The sequence below is a fragment of the Helianthus annuus genome, chromosome 15 (genome assembly GCF_002127325.2).
Source record: "Helianthus annuus cultivar XRQ/B chromosome 15, HanXRQr2.0-SUNRISE, whole genome shotgun sequence".
In the NCBI taxonomy this organism is placed as follows: Eukaryota; Viridiplantae; Streptophyta; class Magnoliopsida; order Asterales; family Asteraceae; genus Helianthus; species Helianthus annuus.
In genome coordinates this window covers 103,670,911-103,692,332 of record NC_035447.2, presented here as the reverse complement: position 1 = coordinate 103,692,332, position 21,422 = coordinate 103,670,911, and the positions used below count along the sequence as shown (strand labels likewise).

The following is a 21,422-nucleotide window of genomic DNA, read 5'->3' as shown; positions in this document are numbered from 1 at the left end:
CCTCAGATAGGTCCTGCGGTAGAGGCGGCTGCTGCTGGAGCTGCTGCTGCTGCGAGTGGTGCTGTGAGTGCACCGGCGAACCATGGAGCGATTGAAGCATCGGAGTACCATGGAGTGATTGAAGCATAGGAGAGTTGTGGCTAGGGGTGAAGTACCAATCATGCTGCTTGAACCTCTCCTGGAAGCTGTCCACACCATTAAATGGTGATCCTGTGTATGGCGACCCATCCGATATCTCAATCGGGTGGTTTGGTGTACCTGATGGTGGGAGCGAAGGGTCCGTCTCCTCGTCTACGTCCATCTCGTGACCACCAGAAAAGTGGTCCTCCTGTCCAAGTGGGTTATGGCCCACTGGCTCCTCCACATAAGCATTAGGGTTATACAAACCCTGGTAGGCTGGCGCTGGGTGCTGGTGTGGTGACTGGTGCAACGGTATGTATGATCCAAGCGAATCATGGGGCCCGTTCTCCGAATGGGGCTCAAAAGAGTGGGGTAATGACGGAGAAGTGCTCGCGGAAACCGAATGCCTAGCAGGCTCGGCAATAGACCTCCAAAGGTCGTTAGCGGCTGTGTGGTGTGTAGCAGATGGGGCCCGCCTATGCGAGGGACCAGCCTCATGATCGTGCGATGTAGGAAATCCTCCACGACCTCTCATCCTTGGCGGCATCCTGATCCTGTCAAAAGTCAAACAAGTTGCACAACAATATATGTAAGACAATGCAATAATAAATAGAAATAAGTCAAACGAAATGTCGAACATTTCCTAAGTTCTTTGTCTAGACTCGAAAATCGAGAAATGTGCAATTGTGTAACTGAGATTAAACACAAAAGACTAGTGTTTAATTCACTCAGCGTTGGCTCTGATACCAACCTGTCACACCCCCAATCTTCCACGTGTCACCGGTGGGCCCGGTGTGGGGTACAGTGACGTAGTTGGCATCGTCATAGACAATCAACACAATATAATAATGCACAGCGGAAGCAGAATAGAAACATTTCAACTTTTAAATAAAGTGTAATAATAATTATCACAGTAGTTGAAATGGATCCACAGGCGGATCAAATAAAAATAGAAATAAATAGTTCAACAGATAAATGTCGTCCGAGTTTGCGAGACTATTGTGGACGCTCTCTAGGAAACAGCCAGCCTATTTCCGTATAGTACCTGCACTTAATCTTTTGGGAAAAATACGTCAGTTTACACTGGTAAATACAAATCGACTGACTCATTTTGAAAATGATTGAAAATTTATTTAAATGCACAAGGCATAAATATTTTATTAACTTGGGATAATTATATAATATAAACTTGTGAACGATTTACATGCACTTATATCTCTGGTGCCCCGGGATCTACTGTCCGGGCTAGAGATTTAATTGACACACCACATCAAAGAGTTATACACGACGGGTGTACGCCTACACCCCGTGCTCTGGTCGTGGCCATCTCGTAAGATAATGCCAAGGATATCCGGGACATGGTCAATAACCCCCCAAAGCCTTTTAAGTAAGACAAAACTGTTTAAACGAAATCACACAAGCTATTCAAGACTGAACACCCATAGGGAGCAGGACTTGTGCGCCCGATCAAGCGGTATTTTAAATACCGTACCCCAAGCCCGTATAGGGAAAATAAGTCAAAATGTATTTACCTGAGCAAGTATAAGTCACAAACGATAAGTGGTGGTAGCTTTTACCGGGCTTCCTAATCTGGAACAAAGGTTTATAATTAACCTATTAGATTCCTAACGGCCTTTTATTTAAGCTTAAGCTTTGACCGGTTAGTTTTAGGAATGATACGGTTTACGCACGATTAAGCGAAAGACCGGATAGAATGTGATTTAGACCCGACAAGTTTGTATACTTGTATAATATGGGTATACTAAATACATTCTGGATTTTGAGATAAAAACGATGACGTTTGACCCGGTTCGGTCAGTTTACGCAAACTAGTTACGTAAACCGAACCGAACGCAAAAAGGGCGATACGGGTAGCCAAAAGATTCAAATGCAAGTTCCCTGAATTAATATGCTTAGAATATGATATTATATCAGTAAGTTATGTTCTATATTGCCCGGGATAATTTTAACTCAATTTATGCCTTAGAAGGGCATTTTGGTCATTTAAAAGATAATAAAAGGGTAAAATTAGAAATCTGAGTTTCGGGTCTGGTTCATACAGTAAATATACTTAATATAACATATTATATCAGTAGGGTATGACCCATATACTAAATATATCATTTAAAACCAAACTATGCACCGTGGGGGCAATTTAGTAATTTCACAAGGGCTAAAAATGCCAAAACTGGAAACCTGAGTTCAAAATATCATACTTACTGTTATTATATGAAAATATGTGATTTACATCAGTAGGTATAAGTTTTATAGGTTTAAAACAAGTACAACGCTTACTATGCGCTTAAAACGCTAAAAATACGATTTAAGGCGTTTTCGGGTTTTCAAAGTAAATCTGAGATTTTTATATTTCCAGAAGTCTTATAATAATTTATTCATCATACAAAATCAGTAGAAAAAGGTTTCGGGTCAAACGGATGTGTAAAACTCCTTTTATGGCTAAAACGGTCAAAACCGACACAAGCCGATATGACTAGGTGATCTAGGATCCGTTCAGCCAAAAATTACTTAAAAATCATCAAAATTCCCAGAATATTATATATAATCAGTTGGTAAAAAGTTTTGTACCAAAACGTGGCCAGAAACGGGTTCTACGCGAAAAGGACCGTTTATGTAAATTTATAATATAGTTTTACGCTAATGGCCATAACTCACAATCTGGACCACCAACTGATCCGAAACTTTCGGTGCAAGTTTATATAATAAAAATAAAGATTTCTATCCTTTCACTTTTCCAAAAATCCCGTTTTAAATCAAAAAGGGCAAAATAGTCAACTTTATGCATAAACCGGAAACAAGCATTCGAATAGGCTAAGCCTAGACTCAATCAACGAAAATTCCAGAAAGTTTAACTAAAATAAAAATAGTCAAAAATACTTTCCAATACAGATCTTGAACATGCATGTACGAATCCGAATCGATAGTCTACGAAATAATCGTTTTACAAGACTTTCGGTTCCGATTCGTGGCTATACTATAGATCGTCGAGTTGATGATGATTAAAACACATTCTTATATGTATTACAAGTTATTTATGATGATCAATCAGATTGCATGTCATCTATATCATTAATCATGTCATTTTTCGCAAAACTCACTTCTGTTGACTTTTTAGAAATAGGTTTGACTCGACATTAAGCATGCATGTAGTGGGAATCAGTTAGTAACCTTTAGAGGGTTTGTTTCCCACATAAATACCAATCTATAACAAGTTTCAATTCGAGAAATTACTGAAAGAAATCCGTTTAATCAGAAAGTCAAAGGTTATGAACACCCAGTTTGACTTTTACTAATAATCAAAGCAAAAACGGATTAAAGAACGAATTGAATGCTTACAATAGTTCTATGGGTGTTAAATGATCACTAGGAGTCGGCCTTGATCTTCAGAAATGCTCCAGAAAGCCTGCTTGAAGTTCTTGAATGTTGAGAGCTTATGTTCTTCAAGTGCAAATGATCAAAATGAGGTCAATTCTTGTTTTAAATCAGTATTTTCGAGGTTCCTGTAGTTGTAGGCATGCAAGGCATGCTATTGGGTCGATTGGAGGTGCAAGTGAGCTGGATTCCACTCAAAATCGGAGCCAAAACAACCCAATTCGCGACTGTTGTCGCTGGGCGCTGGGTCGCGGCCCGCGTGGCACCTCAGGCGGGGCGCCTGGGGGTCAGCTGGTCAAACTTGGCTCATTTGTTGCACGTTTGGTCCTTGAACTTTAGATGCGATGGTTTGGCTACTTATCTTGATCCGTAAACCCTCAAACTTGGTTTCTAAGAACCTTAGGACTTTTACCAACATGGTAATGCCCTCGGATAACTTTGCGCTCAACCGAAAAACCCTGAAATTCGACGTTGACGCTTTTAGTCCCTTAAGTACGGTTTTGGCCATAACTTTCTCATACGTTGACGAAACTTCATGAAATTTTTACCACATATTCTAGTGAGTATATTTTAGCTATACAAAGCTTCGGGTCTGCCAAAAGTTCACTCAGAGGTATAAATTAAACATGTTGACACTTTTGGCCCCTATAGTTTACAATACTTCACTTTTGGGCAATTTCCGCGTCGTATGATCCATGAACCATCCGTCAAAGGTTATAAACATTATGTGGGGTTATCATAGAGCCTATTTATCCATTGTTGACACTTTGGACCCTTACGTCCCATAGTTTTCACTGTTTGTCACTTTTAGTCCCTCTAAAGTATGTTTTCACATAACGGAACCTTATGACACGTGTCAAGACATTATTGGACGAAATTTTTCGAGGTGTTACATTTAGTGTATGCAAATGTAAAAACGTTTGAAAACATTTTCGTGAGAGCCCTAGTGATCATAGTCTAGACTCGAGAAGGAATCCTAGTTCGCTATGATCGAGGCTCTGATACCAAGCTGTCACACCCTGGCTTTTGCGGAAGCGTGGGTTTGTTTGGTGTGACTTCTTAATACCATAGCAACAATCACAACATGCTATATGATAAAAACACTTGATGTTCATCCATTAAAATAGTTAAAAATACATAACATATTGTCTTGAAACAAAAACATCAACCACACGATACGTTTACAAAACATGACTTGTTTAAAAATGAGTTCAGATGACTCGACAAAGACTACCAACAACACAAGGATTTGAGGCATGCAACTCGTCCAGGAAAGAGTTACACTTCCCAAACCTACGATTCCGGATGACATCCTTAATAAGTACGCAGCTAATCATGCATCACTTGCCAGATCCAACTTAATTCCCTGAAATACATGTAGTTTAAAAAGTCAACAAAAAGTTGAGCGAGTTCATGTGTAAGTCTGTGTGTATAAACCGTTTTAATAAGTCTGTAAGTAAAATAGTCCCTGGTATGTAGCAATAAGGAAAAATGATCACCACTGGGTTGCAAATCCAATAGTATATGTGAATGATGCAGGAAGACTCAAACCTAGCAAATTTGTCTCCGGTATGAAGACATAGTCACCACTATGGGCCCCCGGCCACATGGGTGTGGGCTCGCTACACCCAAATAGATCTATCACTCATGTCCCGTGGTCCTACGATGAGGATTAATGGCCTTAAGTGTCATGCCCACCACTCACTTGATCGCGTAATAAAAACCCCTCTTTAAGCTAATCATACCAATTATAAAATGTCTGAAATAATTTGTAAACATGTATTCCACCCCCAAAGTATAAAACCAAAAACAGTAAAGGAATAGGGGGTCATGAACTCACCGTAGTGCGTCTTGACTCGAACTTAAACTCTTTCCGCTACACGACAACCTACAACGTACTAATGTCTATTAGACGAACGGGCCGTGCCTTGGCTTAGAGTTTAGTGTTTTCATTTGCGTTACTTAGGTATTATTTTGTTAAAATAATAATAATTATTTTAACTTAACTATCGTTATTAGAAAAATAGTTAGACAACTATTTCGTATCTATTTTCTCGAATATTTTACTAAGTGTTCGGATTCTCAGAAAATTTCGGCAAAGTCTCCTCTGTAAATAGAGGTGTCCATGCTTAAATAGCATATCATTTTCTTTTATATATATCCAATAGTTCATTTTCAATAACCAAACCGACATATAGACAAACGAAACATTACATACATCATTTCAGCTTTATTACTCGAAACAGGACTGTTTTCGAGGATTTTTATAAAATAGTTACCCTTTTCTAAAAATTCTCAAATTTTTACAGAATGTCACATATGTTCCAAAGTTTATTATGTGAAAATATCAAAGTCTAATTCTTTACCTATATTTTATAGAAAATCATTTTCTTGACTGCAATCAGATTTGTTACCTTCTGATCGCAGTTTACGGAAATATTCACTAAAAATCAACTGTAAGTTCGTTTGACGAAATTCCAGTTGGAGGGTCGTCCTGACAATGGTATCTATCTACTGTAAAAATTCCATGAGTTGATTTTACTCAGGTTTTAAGTTATGACTCCGAAAATAACATACTTTTTCTGAAATAAAAATGCAGCTTGAGCTGCTGTCCAAAAATAGTCTTTTAAAAATAGTAAACGGTCTCGAAAAATTAAGATTCCAGTGCCATTTGTTTAGTTATTCCAAAATACTAATTTTAGGCTTTAGAAAATCTGTTTTTCGACTTAAAATGATCCTGTTACAGCCTGTTGAAGTTGGCTGGAAATCCAACTCAGCAAGCTGTTTAAGCTTTTGTGTGTGACGAACATTCAACAATCGTTACAAGAATCGAAGTGGAACAAGAGTATGAATGGAATTAATACTAGCACAAGGCTAGGGTTGTAATCTTAGGATGAGATGATAAAGAATGATGGTGAGAAAAGCTTGAACAAGGCTTCTTGAGAGTACTTCAACTTCACACTTCTATGGAGGATCTTCACAACTTGAATGAGAGCTTTTAGTGGAAGAAGATGGAGATGTGAAGGTGATGGTGATGATTTTCGGTTATGAGAGAGGGGGGGGGGGGTATATGGGCCGAAAATTAAGAGAGAGGAGGAGGAGTGCAAGTTAGTAGTAATGATTCACTAATCCTTGGAAACATGCATCTAGCTTGTAGGAAAAATTATGACAAGAATTTGGCCAATGAAATCAAGATTTTCTTTACAAAAGATTTAAACAAAATATTCTTTAATGATTAGGGCAGATTTTCGGTTATAGGGGGGGGGGGGGCAAAGTGTAAATTTTTGTTAATTAGTAGGTAATTATTAAAAGGTTAAGGGTATTTACAAGGATAGTGGGTGTATGTCATGTTTACAAGGTGCATGGGGATTTTTGTGACCATAATTAATTTAAAATAATAAATTAATATTTCTAACAATATTTTCATGTCTCGGGTAATGTCTGGTTGTTCGGTTTCGTATCGTTTCGTTAAAGCGTTTAATTGTCCCGCAAAGCGTCTTTTGTGCATCTTTTTGTAACGAAATTAATTCCAACACTTAGGAAAGTGTCCAGGACCATTTAGTCAATACTCTGTATAATATGAGTGTGTTAAAAGCTGAATTGTTACTAAAAATGCGGAATTCTGTAATTAAATTGCGTTTTAGGCACTTTCCGGCACTCAAACTATCACCTAAAGACATAGTCTTATGGTCCTCACCTCCCTACACTCCATATTGGTGTAGTGTTCTATCCCTGGCCCATACTGGCCTAAAAATAGTATCTGTCTAAGTGCTGGCATTGTCAGCATGTGTCTGAGTTATCCGCTCACTGTACTAACTGTGCTTTGTGCATCCGGTTTGTCACTAAGAGTCTATATGAAATAATTGGAGTGACTGTATGTAAAGAATGCACATGTATGTATATAACATAAATCAGTAAGTAGTTTAAAGTGTCAGATGTAGTCAAGCCCAGTCATTAAGCACATAATTAGGGTTAATTAATTTGTACAGTACCTGTAATTGTACGGGTTGTCACAAGGGTAGGGTTCGGGCATTGGTATGGTATGGTTCGGGTATAGATCGGGTTTATCGATTCATTTATTTGGCATAAAACATAGAAATACAATGGAAACCTTTATTTATACATATTGCATGCCTTGAAATCTGCCTAAAAAATCTCACACAAGCACTAAACGTTAAAAAATAGTTGTTGAACACAACGGGTCCGGGTATTACGGATATCCGGATACGGGTTTTATTGAAACCCGGGTACGAGAAAAACCCGGGTTCGGGTTCGGGTTCGGGTATTGCACATAATATGCATACCCAGTCTCTACCCTAAGGGTAGGGTCGGGTTCGGGTTTTTTTTGCATCTCTACACCCTTGAATAAATCCATTTTGGAGCAATTTGAAAGTGACTTCCAAACTCCACCAACAAGAGGGAAACAATTAGCATATGGTACAAGCCCATACGATTACACAAGCCCATAAAACCCAACAGGTCAACTAAAACTCTAACCCTAATCACATTCTCCTTTTGCACATCCAACCCTCCCCCTATATATTGCGTCTTCATTCAACAGTTTCATATCTTCAACCAGCTGATAATCCATACCAGATTTTTGTTTGTTTTGTATTTATTTCCTTTTGAAATTGTTTGTTTGTGCAGTGATGAAGCAATATTGTGGACTAGAGTTTCTGATATTGGGCTCTTCTTCCCATTTTATTTTGACGACAAACCCTTGGCTGTCTGAGCACTATAATATTCATAATTTTTTCGACTGATTTTTTACTCTGTTTTAAAATTATGTTAAGGGCTACTGATGAGAAATATAAATATCTTAGCGGATTTCAGTGAGATTTTTAATCAATGATCTGATTGTTACACACACTGAAGCTCTTAATTTTTTTAATATTAAATGGGATGTTAATAATAGCTCTGATGAGGTAAAACACATGAGGATATTTTTTATTCTCTTGGAAACTCTTTCTTTTTAGTTTATATTTTTTTTATTAATTTAGATATGTGTCCATTTACCAATTCTGGAGGATAAGTTGGTTCCTCGGACGCTATATTAATATTTGTGGCTATCCTGATCAATGGGTTCTCAAAACCATGCAAATTCTGAAACTTTTTTTTAAATAGTACATGTAATATACGTAATTTTAAGCATTTCGAGCCAAGAAAATCAAAAGAGCGCCGAGTAAATATTTAAAAAATTATGTATATTACATGCCCTATTTTTTCAAAAAATTAAAAGTTTTGGAACCTAGAGTTTGCACAACTCGAGACGGTTTGTGAAATATCCATCTAAATATATATATATATATGTATGTATGTATATGTGTGTGCGTTTGTGTGTGTGATAACCCTGTCGCAGGCAGCAAGGGGAAGACGGAGGCGACGTTGACGGGCCCAAGGGGTGGTTGTGCTGGACCTAGCCGAACATCGCCGGCATGAGTACAAGCCCTGCACTGCTCGGTCTTACAAACTCACTGAGGGGCTGTTTATTTACCTCTTAATGAGGCTCTTAATGGTTCAGACCTCTTAGGTTTAGCACTTAATGGTTTAGACTGCTTGTTTCACGAGCAGATGTCTGAATGGTTCAGACATTTGCCTCTGAATGATTAAGATTTATACAAAGTCTGAATGGTTAAGACTTCTAATCTGAATTTGTCAGACATTTGCCTCTGAACGGTTAAGCATTGTACAGGCTCTTAATGGTTTAGACCTCTTACTGGTTCAACACTTAATGGTTCAGACCTCTTACTGGTCCAGCACTTAACCTTTCAGATGTTGCCAAACAACCCCTCAAACACCTATATATGGTATATGTGTGAAATCAATGTCACTCCACTATGTCATACACACACAAAGTCATTCAAACATCCAAAGACTAACATGTTAAATTAAATCTAAGATAGGCGGTTAGGCTGGGGGTTATATGTTTTTTGAACGATAAAGTTAAGCGACTTATATTATTTCCATATAGCAAAAAGATTGTTCTAGCGGGGAGCTAGAAGGCCGGATCCATATAACTAAAAGCGAAATAAAAAATTACACCAATCGTACCACTCAATATATAGAATTAAAAGCTCAAAATATTAGTTGGTAGTTTTTCCAAAGCAGGTATCCTAGCAAAAAAAAAAAAAAAAAAAAAAGATCGACCAACGAAACAACCTATTATCAAGTCGAAACATATTATGTTCAATCAACCACGCTATGAACACTGGAAAAGCATTCGATGAATCCGCAAGCCAACACCACTTACTTAAGCCACGATCAGGTAATTAAATACCACCAAATGTCCAAATCTGAGCATAAGCAAACATAAATGAACGTTATACATAAACCAGCATGAGTTAAAAATGAATGTGAATATTTAGATGAACATAATCAAATGAACAAATATAAACGGATGTACATAAACAAACATAAAAGAAAGAACATAAATGGCCGTTGATGAACATGAATAAATGAACATGACGTTTGTTCATATCCGTTCATCTAATTATAGGAACAACAAATTGTGTTTATGTCCATCTGAATATTAAATGAGCGAACTTAAACGTGTTTATGTCCATCTGAAGATTAAATGAGCGAACTTAAACGAACTTCCCCCAAAACCCTTCATGAAATGTGTTGGTAATTTTAGTGTTATCGACGGGTATTTTAGGGTATTGGATTAACTTTTCGATCAAGATAATAACGTCGGTGTTTAATCAAGTTAGGTGACGCAGGAGTACAGGCTCGCTTAACACGAACGTTATTTGAGCCTGGTAATCAATAATTATTTTGGGCTTAATATATTTTATAGTGGGCCTAATAATTAGTTTTCATATTATGTTATTGTTAAAAGTTTATTATTTTATTTATGTCCACTTTAAATTTCTTAAAGCCCCTTAATTATTTTAGTGCATTAAAATTGCACTATTGTTTAATTAAATTCCATCACGTGGGTATGGGCCATTATGGCTGATTTTGGATAATGGAAAAAGTCCATAAACGTTGTTTTAATAAAGAGGCCGAAAAAACAAAGTCAATGCTGGGACTTTTTCTTTCTTCTTGATCGCATAAATGAACGAAAAAGAAAGGGGCAGACATACGGTTACTTTTTGTGCTCTTCATATCAAAGTTTCATTGAATCCAATTCTTTCAAGAGTGATCTCTGTCTAATCCAATAAATCATTGCGTGTAATCCGTAAATAGGTTTATCGATTCAGAGATTAATCCAGATTTTATCACAAACTTTGTAATTTCAATTCGGGTTCCAGATTTGTTTAATTTCTTTAAATTCAATGTTCTAGACCAATTATACAACAAAAAGTTCACTGCACGTTGGTTCGTTTACAAGCTTAATTATGACCCACTACTCATGCAATTCTATTTTGACTCTTCAACGCCACTTCGACAGTACTTTCGAGTTCATAGCACGCAATCTTCGTATTCCCCAACCATAGTGTTCTCTGGGAGCCAATACTTATAGTTTATCCCAAGCGACCCACAAAGGTTGTAAATATGATAACCTACTGTTAAAAGGCTGAGGATGAAATACTACATCCATCCAACCAATATATAAAAATAATTGGTGGATTAAATCTGAATCGATATAGAATATTATATTTTAACTAAATATTTACAATTTTTTTAAACCCAACATAACTTAGAGCCAACCTTTGCAACCCATGTATTTACTAGATACATAATATGAGATGTAGACTGTGGATTCATGTTTATATGAAAAGTCAATATGTTTCTAAACTACTGTTAATTGAAAATACACTTCAAACCAGGGGCGGACCTATACATATCCGTAGGTGCGAGCACCCCCTTGAAAATAATAAATTCAGTGCTATACATAAGTAAATCTCGAGCGACCCCTTAAAATTTTGCAATCGCACCCCTTAATATCGGCGGAATCAGAGAAGAAGAGAAGGATGAAGTTCAAACGACCGGAATTTGTTTGGTCCTCCGGCAAACGAAGGTTGTTGCAGCAGCTTGCGTATGAGGAAGAAGTGAAAATTTTGTTGCAGTGGTTGCTAACATAATATTGTTGCCTATTTAAAATTTGACAGCTCAATGTCTAATTTAGCTAATATAAATTGTTATGTGATAAATGAGCCTTTTAAACACTTTTTTTTTTTTTTGAAACGTATACTTCATTAGAAAAACAACGCCAACCCAAATCGGGCCGACCCAACACACAAACAAAGGAAAAACAGAAAAACTACATATTAACAAAAGAAACCCAATCCTTCCACTCTACATCTATGTACTTCGATCTATTGGAGAACCAAAGGTGACCCGTTGCCTTGACTTCGCTTAGAATATTCTCAATTTTAACCGGAGAGTTCGAAAATTTAAACTTGTTCCTCGCTCGCCATAAACTCCAACAAACTACCAAGATTATACCTTGCACCGCCGTCTTTTTTCTGTCCGAAGCTCTTAAGTTCTTGTGAATCGACAACAAATCCTTAATCGAGAAAGCAAATATTTGCGGAATCTTGCACCACGAGCTAACCGCATTCCAAATGATCGCCGCCACCCTACAGTTGATAAAAATATGCTCCACCGATTCGTCTTCTGAGTTGCATAGCGAGCAAGAGATATCTTCTATATTAATGTTTCTTCTCCTCAGAGCATCACCCGTTGGAAGTTTATTCAGCTCCATTCTCCAAGCGTGTATATTACTGATGCGTGTCAGTGTGTATATATTTTTTATGTATATTTAAGCCCTTTTTACACTTCTAGCCAAGTTTTAAATTTATAAAACACGATATTCACTAACACTAAACACACATATGGGCAAGTGCACCCATCGTGGACGTAGTATAGTGTTGGTAAGATACCGAGGTCGTCCAAGGACACAAGAGCTTTTAATACCGGTTTATCCTCAACGTCTAATCAAATCAAAAAGGTTAGAAAAATGTTTTAAACTTAAGAAAAATAAAAACTAACTAAATGCTGAAAATAAAATAAAATAAAAACAGATAGACAAGATGAATCACTTGGATCCGACACGTGTATTAGTATAACCTTTGATTATTTTCGCACTTTTGCACTTGTTTAAGAGATTATCTTAGTTATTGTAGTAGGCCCCTCTTTTGAAGGCGACGTTACCCTCAACCTAGTAGTTTGAGTCAGCAAGGATACAATCCTAAAGGGTCGGATTATTGAAAGATAATGAATTAAGTTATTAATGCAAATTATGGTAGGCCCCGCTTTTGGCGGTGACGTTACCCTCGGCTAAGTAGTCTGAGTCAGCAGGGATACAGTCCTAAATAGCCGGGTTATAGTATTAATAGTAGTTAACTTATGAGGGGGTCAAAGAGTTTGGATCCCCGCCATCCAATACCTATGGGCATTGAAGGAGATCCACCTAAATTTGACCCAGGTCCCAAGCAGGACCTCTAAACGCTGAACAAGGGCAAGACCCTTACCAAACCGTTCCCTTAACCCCCGACCAGGTAGCCAACATACCTCCATATAGACCGTGGAGATATGAATGGTGAAAATCTTTTATTTTATATAGACAGTAAAATAATGCCAAGACACCACGGACAAACGATAAGGAAAGATCACCTTCAACATAAGTAACTAGTTATTAAAGTCATTAATACAAAACCAAATAAAAAGTGCAAAAGATTAAAAATAAAAGGTATTATACTAAACACTTGTCTTCACCAAGTGATGTAAGAGACTTAGGCAAACATGGCCTTGATTGTCAAGAACTCTTACGATCAATCTTGGATCCCGAGACGACTCACACACTCTACGATGGACAATGGATGATGGTGGTGGATGATGGTGTTATGGTGATGGTGGGTGGTGGATGAGGTGTGAGAGAGGTGGTGTGCCAAGGGATGAGAGAGAATGAAGCCAAGCTCCTCTATTTATAGGCTGAACAGAAGGCTGGACACGGCCCCGTGTCCGCTGGACACGGCCCCGTGCCCGCCTGACACTCTATCTCCTCATTAATTGTAATTGCGAATTACAATTAATGCGCCTGCTGTACTTTCACCACGCCCCCGTGCTCGCTGGACACGGCCCCGTGGTGGGCAATGAAAGCTTCTACTGGTTTGTCTTTTCTGCTGCTTCCTGGGCACGCCCCCGTGTTCGCTGGACACGGGGCGTGTTCAGACTCTGTTTCTTCCTTTTTGCTTTTGGAGGTGCCGTTGAGGGTCCGGGCAGTCTACTTTTGTTCCTTTTCTTGTATTCATGGTAGAATTAGTGGTCTTTTTGCTTCTTTTGTGATTTTGAGCTCATTTCATCCTGAAAATACAAAAGGAAGACAAAAACACTCTTTTTCCAACATTAGTACTAAAAAAGGGTTAGTTTTATCCCTTAATTGATGTGTTTTATATGTTGCATTTTACACACATCAAATACCCCCACACTTGAACTTTTGCTTGTCCTCAAGCAAAACTCTTTAAATGTGGCTTACACTCCCAAATGGAATAGGTAGAAGAGAAGTTTTTAGCTTGTCCTAGAGTGTCGGGAATCCAAGGTTTTTATAGGCTTTATTTTTATTTATTTACAATCCTATTCGTTATGATTTATTTTGAACTTTTCATAAGATAAATTACTTATTTGGGCATAGCATGCCTTATTAAAATTCCATTTATATACAAGTTCACATACCTCACGGGAGATCACTCAACACTCGGCCGAAGGTGTATATTTTAGTGAATCACTCGAGAGCGGCACGGAACTTACGTCTTTCCATAGGCTTGCCAAGCAATCAATCCTCCTCCTTTTTAACTTTTTACCTTTGTAAATATCAAGAGGACTTTTTGGGTGAAGGCTTGGGTTTAAAGGTGGGTGGTTGGTTAGTGGTTAGTAAAAAGGGCGTAAAATCGTAACAAGCGTCGGTTTTCGTGAAGTACCTTATTTTTAGTGACTTTTTATTTTTGAAGTATTTCTCCAAACAAGCTTTTTATAGCTTTTGTTTGTTTTTGACTTCATCATCATATATTTTTTTTTTTTTTTTGATGTCACATGAAAGGGCAAGTTGACGAAAAACCGAGCTTGTTACTAAAATAAAGGGTGAAGGAAAAAAAATGAAAAAGGTTTTTGGTGGGTAAAAATGGTTTTTTGGGGTAATGAAATGAAAGGTTTAGGCTCAAAGGGGCTATCTAGGGGGATTTTGGGTAGGTAAAAAAAATGAAAAATAATGGTTTTGAAAGAAAAATAGTTAGTCCTAATGCCTCCATCATTTACTTACTTGGGTTTAAGTTGGTAAGGACCGGGAATGTATTGTCGTGGCAAGTTCTAGATTTGTAAGGACCGAGCGGCTATTCACACAAGAAACGAAAAATGAGCATTTAATCTAAATATGTGTATTTTTATGCTCAATAAAGGCTCAAAACTCACTTTTGTGGGAATGGGTTTTTAATGTGACCAAGCATATATAATCGAATTTTAAACTAGACTTGTTATGCCGTTTCATAATTTTCTTATGTTGGTTCCTTTTTTATCACGACGCTATCGGTTGTAAACTTGTAAAAATATAACCTTTTTTTTAGAACTTGTTCTTCCCAACTTAAACTAAGACAAGTAAATAAAAAAATGAAAAAGTTTTTGAAAAAAAATTTAGGGTGTTTAGCGGTTCCAATAGAGTTTTGTGTAAGGCTTGTGTTTAGGATTTTGCAAAATTTCAAGGTTTTAGCATCCCCCCCACACTTAAATTACACATTGTCCTCAATGTGTCCAAAAATAATATTTTTGGTTGATTAGAATGTATAAAAGTGTGTTAAAAAGCAAAGGTTTATGTTACTGGAAGTCTGGACACGGCCCCGTGTTCAGCGGACACGGCCCCGTGGTGAACTGCCAGTAACGAAAACTTACAGAAGGTGGACACGGGGGCGTGTCGGGTGAACACGGCCACGTGTCGGGAAAAAAATTGCAGGTCAGTAGCCAAACAGCAGATCTGGGAGATGGACACGGGGGCGTGTCGGCTGGACACGTCCCCGTGTGGACAGTCTGTTAGCCTGAAAAATAAGGTTTTCTCCCGGTTTCTTCATCCTAGGGCTGCAAGTGCTAATGTTTAGCGCCCTAACCCTTGCATTGTACCTGTTTAATCATTCAATACCAACCAACCAAGCACAAACCATCCTAATTTACCATTGTCAAGCATTATCCAAACATAAACAAAATAAAGATAAAAAGTAGTTCGGGAAAGTAAATTGTTCGACAAATGGCACGCAGGCCATGAATTGTTTGATAGATAAGAAGGGCATTCAAACCTGTGGGCTCATCACCAGCCAGCCCCTTGTTCCTCCAAGCCTCCTACTCCATGTCTTCATCACTACCATCACATCCGCCCCCTTGCCTCGCCATGTACTCCCGGATGCTACCGATATCATCTTGTATATCGTTGACGCTGCGTTCGATAGCTCCAACCCGGTGGTATGTGTTGTTGGCGAGGTTGTAGGTGTACCTGGTGCACATAAGGTTTTCCTGCAAAAGATCATGTAAACTTTGAAAATTAGGAAAACCGCCTCCTTGAGAGGAGGATTGACCCGGATCGCCTTGGGGTGGATACTGAAAATGGGGATGTGGTGCATGAAGAACTAGAGCCTCCTGCGGGTTCCATGCGTAGCCTTGCGTCCTCTGAAAGCTCACCGTCCCGTCCTCCGCTTCATAAAGCAAATTCATGGCTCGGCAAATATGATAATCGACCCGTCCCGACCATGGACTCCTTTCGAAGGACCTTGGGATATTCGTGAAGTGCTTGAAAAGACGGTACACCCATCCTCCGAAGAAGATTGGTGTAGGAGCAGAGGCAAGGCGGTTCAAGTGCATGTTTCGCAGTAGGAAGTAAGGAACATCGAGGGGCTTCTGGTTGTGGATGCAGTGAAGGACAACCAAATCTTTCAACCCAACAACGCCACTACTGTCATGGCGTTGGTTCAGCGAGTACGTGAGAAGCCTGTGGATGTAGCGGTATAACGGGTCCCTCAGTTTGGTGCTTTTTGTGCTGCTCGGGTTGTAGATTCCCTCACCTATTTGAGCCCATGCGGCTTGGCGTTCAGTCGCATCCAAGTCTCGCAATCCCCCGGTATTCTCTTCATTCCCCGCTTCCTCTTCACTATACAGCCCAATGATGGCTCCAAACTGTGCCATGGAGGTTCTAAACGTGGTCCCTCCACATCGAAATTCGACCGCGTCATGATCAAACGGTTCGCGCCTCGAGTTGAAAATGAAGGTGCTATAGAACTCCATTGTGCATTGATGTACCGACCGTAGTCGGGTGGTCAACGCGACATGCAGTGGACCCCTCACAATGTTGTTGAAGCGGTCAAGTTGGTTCACCATGGTTAGCAAATCTGTACACGCCCGCCTTGGGTACTCTTCCGGTCGTGTGTGTAGAACCTCGTACCGTGCCCTAGCATCCAGTTCATTTGCGCTAAACCTTGTGAATTTCGACATCTGAAAAGAATACATAAAAAGTTAGTACGAAACAAGGAAAGCAAGAGTGAAACTGCAAACAGTGGGCTGGACACGGCCCCGTGTTCAGCGGACACGGCCCCGTGTCCAGGCGTCTGTAACCCAAAAATTCCATTTTTCGTCCCGGTATCGAAAACCTGAAAATTTTTAGCCCAATAGTAGCGGTTTCCCCCGAAAATGAAACCCTAAGTGTCATTTTTCCCATAACAAACCGTTTACCCTTTTAATTTCGTGTTTTTCGGTTCAAGAACAAGGGTTTGGGGTTTTATTTGGAAATCGGACAAATCTATCAACAATACTTGCCTAGTTACTTTCTACTACACTAATCTAAACTACTACTAACAAATTTCATCAAAAATTTTGAGTTCGATCCGGATGAACATGAAGAACCCTAGATTTTTCCCCAATTTTTGATGTTTTAACTACATGCAAGTAACTAATCTAACTACTAATGAAGATAGAATCATACCTTGACGTTGTTAGATTTGGTGGTGACGTTGAAAATCCGCAGAAAATCGCCTCTAACCAGAGAGTTTTCGGCTAAACGGGGCGTGTGGAATGGTGTAACTGATAGGAAAAGAGGGTTTTATCCCGTCAGTCGCCTCGACACGGCCCCATGTCCAGCGGACACGGCCCCGTGCCGGGCGAAGTTTTTGAATTTTTTTTTTTTTGTGCTCGTGTGCATGCCCTTTATTTCCGAAAAATGATTTACCGGTTTTTAAACGTACACTTACCTGTAACATGTCGGGTACGAATTTATTCGTTAACCGTCTGAAGTGAGATCTCCTCTTCCTCATCCTCAATGGATCCTCGGTAGAGTTTCAGCCGTTGGCCATTGACGTTAAATGGTGTCCCATTTCGAGTTTTAATTTCTACTGCACCGTGTGGAAAAACATGGGTGACGGAAAAAGGTCCTGACCACCTAGATTTCAACTTACCAGGAAATAATCGAAGTCGTGAATTAAACAATAGAACTTGGTCTCCAACCCGAAATTCATTAGATTTAATATATTTATCATGCAAATTTTTCATTCTTTCTTTATAAATTTCGGAGTTAGAATATGCATAATTCCTAAGTTCGTCTAATTCGTTTATTTGACAAAATCGATTTTTACCGGCATTTTCCAAATCTAAGTTTACGTTTTTTATTGCCCAGTAGGCTTTGTGAGCTATTTCTACTGGCAAAGTGACAACTTTTTCCATAGACGAGTTTATATGGGGTTGTGCCTATAGTGGTTTTATAAGCAGTTCGAAAAGCCCATAAAGCGTCGTCTAATTTATCGGCCCATTCTTTTTTATTTATTCCTACGGTTTTTTCAAGTATTCGTTTTAAACCTCGATTAGTCACTTCAGCTTGCCCATTTGTTTGAGGATGATATGCTGTTGAGACCCGGTGATAGACCCCATACCTTGTTAATATTTTTTCGAGTTGATGATTGCAAAAATGGGTACCTCTATCACTTATCAAAGCCTTTGGTGTCCCGAAACGAGAGAACAGCTTTTTCAGAAATTTTACCACCACTCTCCCATCGTTTGTTGGAAGAGCTTCGGCCTCTGCCCATTTAGACAAGTAATCTACTGCCACAAGTATATATTTGTTTCCCTTTGAAGGTGGGAAAGGTCCCATGAAATCGAGTCCCCACACATCAAAGATTTCACAGACGAGAATGCCATTTTGAGGCATTTCGTTTTTGGAAGAAATATTACCTGATCTTTGGCATGCATCACATGTCTTTACAAGGTTTTGAGCATCCTTGTAAATGGTCGGCCAGTAAAATCCTGAATCAAATACCTTTCGTGCGGTACTTGCGGCACCATGATGTCCTCCGTATGGACCTTCATGACAATGATGGAGAATTCTTCGTGCTTCATTACCATAGACACACCTTCGGATGAGCTGATCAGCACACATTTTGAAAAGATAGGGGTCTTCCCAAAAGTAATGCTTTACATCAGCAAAGAATTTCTTTCTTTGATGATGTGGCCATCCTTTGGTGACTACACCGCTAGCTAAGAAATTAGCGTAGTCGGCATACCATGGTTCTTGTCTACTCTCTATCATTTCCAAGGATTCCGTGGGAAATTTCTCGTTGATTTGCTCGTCCCTGGTTGTCTCCAAAGCTGGGTCTTCTAAGCGTGAGAGATGATCTGCAGCAGTGTTTTCTGCTCCTCTTTTGTCCTTGATTTCAATGTCGAATTCTTGGAGGAGTAGAATCCATCTTATCAAACGGGGTTTTGCGTCTTGCTTCTTGAAAAGGTACCTGATGGCTGCATGGTCTGTATAGACTATTGTTTTAGAAAGAACAAGATAAGAACGAAATTTATCAAAAGCAAATACCACCGCTAGTAATTCTTTTTCTGTAGTTGTATAATTTTCTTGCGCATCATTAAGAGTTTTACTAGCATAATAGATTGGGTGGAAATGTTTTTCTTTTCTTTGTCCCAAGACTGCTCCAACAGCGAAGTCACTTGCATCGCACATGATTTCGAAAGGAAATTTCCAATCTGGCGCTATCATGATAGGTGCATTGACTAGCATTTCCTTGAGGGTTAGAAATGCTTGATTGCATTCCTTGTCAAAGATGAAGGGTGCATCTTTTTCAAGTAATTTTGTTAGAGGCCTTGAAATTTTTGAAAAGTCTTTGATAAACCTTCTATAAAATCCGGCATGTCCTAGGAAACTTCTGATTGCTCGCACGGAGGATGGAGGAGGTAATCGAGAAATAGTCTCTATTTTTGCTCGATCAACTTCCATTCCTTCGCTTGAGATTTTGTGACCGAGTACTATTCCCTCTGTTACCATGAAATGGCATTTTTCCCAATTAAGGGCGAGGTTAGTTTCCTCACATCGGGATAGCATTCGTTCAAGATTATCGAGGCATTGGTCATATGAGTCTCCAAAGATGGAAAAGTCATCCATGAAGACTTCCATTGTCTTTTCGATCATATCATGGAAAATGGCGACCATACAACGTTGGAATGTTGCAGGCGCATTACATAGACCGAATGGCATGCGTCGATATGCAAAAGTTCCGTAGGGACATGTGAAAGTTGTTTTCTCTTGGTCTTCTGGTGCTATCGGTATTTGAAAGTAACCTGAAAAACCATCTAAGAAACAATAAAATTTATGACCGGATAATCTTTCTAACATTTGATCAATGAAGGGTAAAGGAAAGTGGTCTTTCCTAGTCGCTTCATTTAATCGCCTATAATCTATACAGACTCTCCATCCTGTGACGGTTCTCGTTGGTATTAATTCATTTTTCTCGTTAGTTATTACCGTCATACCTCCTTTCTTTGGGACTACTTGAACGGGACTTACCCACGGGCTATCGGAGATAGGGTAGATTAGTCCGGCGTCGAGTAGTTTGATGACTTCATTCTTAACCACTTCTTGAACATTGGGGTTCACTCTTCGTTGTGGTTGAATTACCGTCTTGTAGTCATCATTCATTAAAATTTTGTGCGTGCACATGGAAGGGCTTATTCCTTTAATATCTACAAGCTTCCAAGCGATCGCGTTTTTGTGTTTTTTAAGTAAGTTAACTAATTTCTCTTTTTCTATATTACTTAATTTAGATGAAATAATTACGGGTAAACTACCTTCTTTGCCTAGAAAAGCATATTCCAAACCTTTAGGAAGTTCTTTGAGCTCAATGGGTGGGTCTTTAGAAGACACCTTATTTTGTGGCTCGTCTAGATCAAGAACCTTAAAAGTTTGTTCTATGGCTATCTCTTCTTCGACAAAGTGGTCCTCTTCGTTGGTTGTATCGGGCGGTTCAGCTTCATCTTCAATTAGGGGGTCATTGTTACCAAAAGGATATTTCATTGAGCGCTCAAGATCTATGCTCCTTTTGAATGCCCCTAATTGAAGAGGTAGATTGTTGAATTTCCGGTTTTTCAAAGCTCTATGAGTTTGTACAAAAGGTTTTCCCAAGACTAAAGGGGCGTCATCTAAGATGACGAAGTCGGTTGGGATTACCATTTGATTTGTTTGAACCAAAACATCTTCAACTACACCGATTGATTTTATTACTTTCCGATTGGATAGAAAAATGGGTATTTGAAGTGGAGAAAAATCAACACTTAATTTTTCAAAAATGTAGTTAGGCATTATGTTAACACAAAGATCTTTATCGATGGTGATATTGCTAATAAATGAATTTTGAAAGAAACATGGAACCGGTGTAATGTTAATTTCAAAAGGGTCTTCTTTTATTAGCGAGGTTTGATCATTAGTTAACTTAACGCTTACTAAGTCTTTGATTTTAGCACTAGTGTTTAACTCTTTTAAAAACTTAGCATGAGGGGTTATTAAACAATGGTTTTCGAAAGTAGGTGACAAGAGGTTAATTTCTTCAAAATTAGACTCTTCTTGCATTTTATCATTATCGGACTCACCATTTTCGTTGTTTAACTCATGTGTCGGTTTTTCACTTTCTTGTTCTTCCATTTTTACATTTTCAACTATCTCTACGTTATTA

At 38.8% G+C, this 21,422-nt stretch overlaps 1 protein-coding gene and 2 non-coding genes across 3 annotated transcripts in view; 2 read left to right on the top strand and 1 right to left on the bottom strand.

Moving 5' to 3' along the window:
* Window positions 1-21,422, bottom strand: part of LOC118487504 — a 64,570-nt gene that overhangs the window by 19,800 nt on the left and 23,348 nt on the right. The gene's annotated exons all lie outside the window — the stretch shown is intronic.
* Window positions 8,148-8,250, top strand: LOC118487892. The gene has a single exon (XR_004882829.1). It is a non-coding gene; the product is annotated as a small nucleolar RNA Z157/R69/R10 (small nucleolar RNA).
* Window positions 8,303-8,388, top strand: LOC118487895. Its single transcript, XR_004882832.1, has one exon. It is a non-coding gene; the product is annotated as a small nucleolar RNA R11/Z151 (small nucleolar RNA).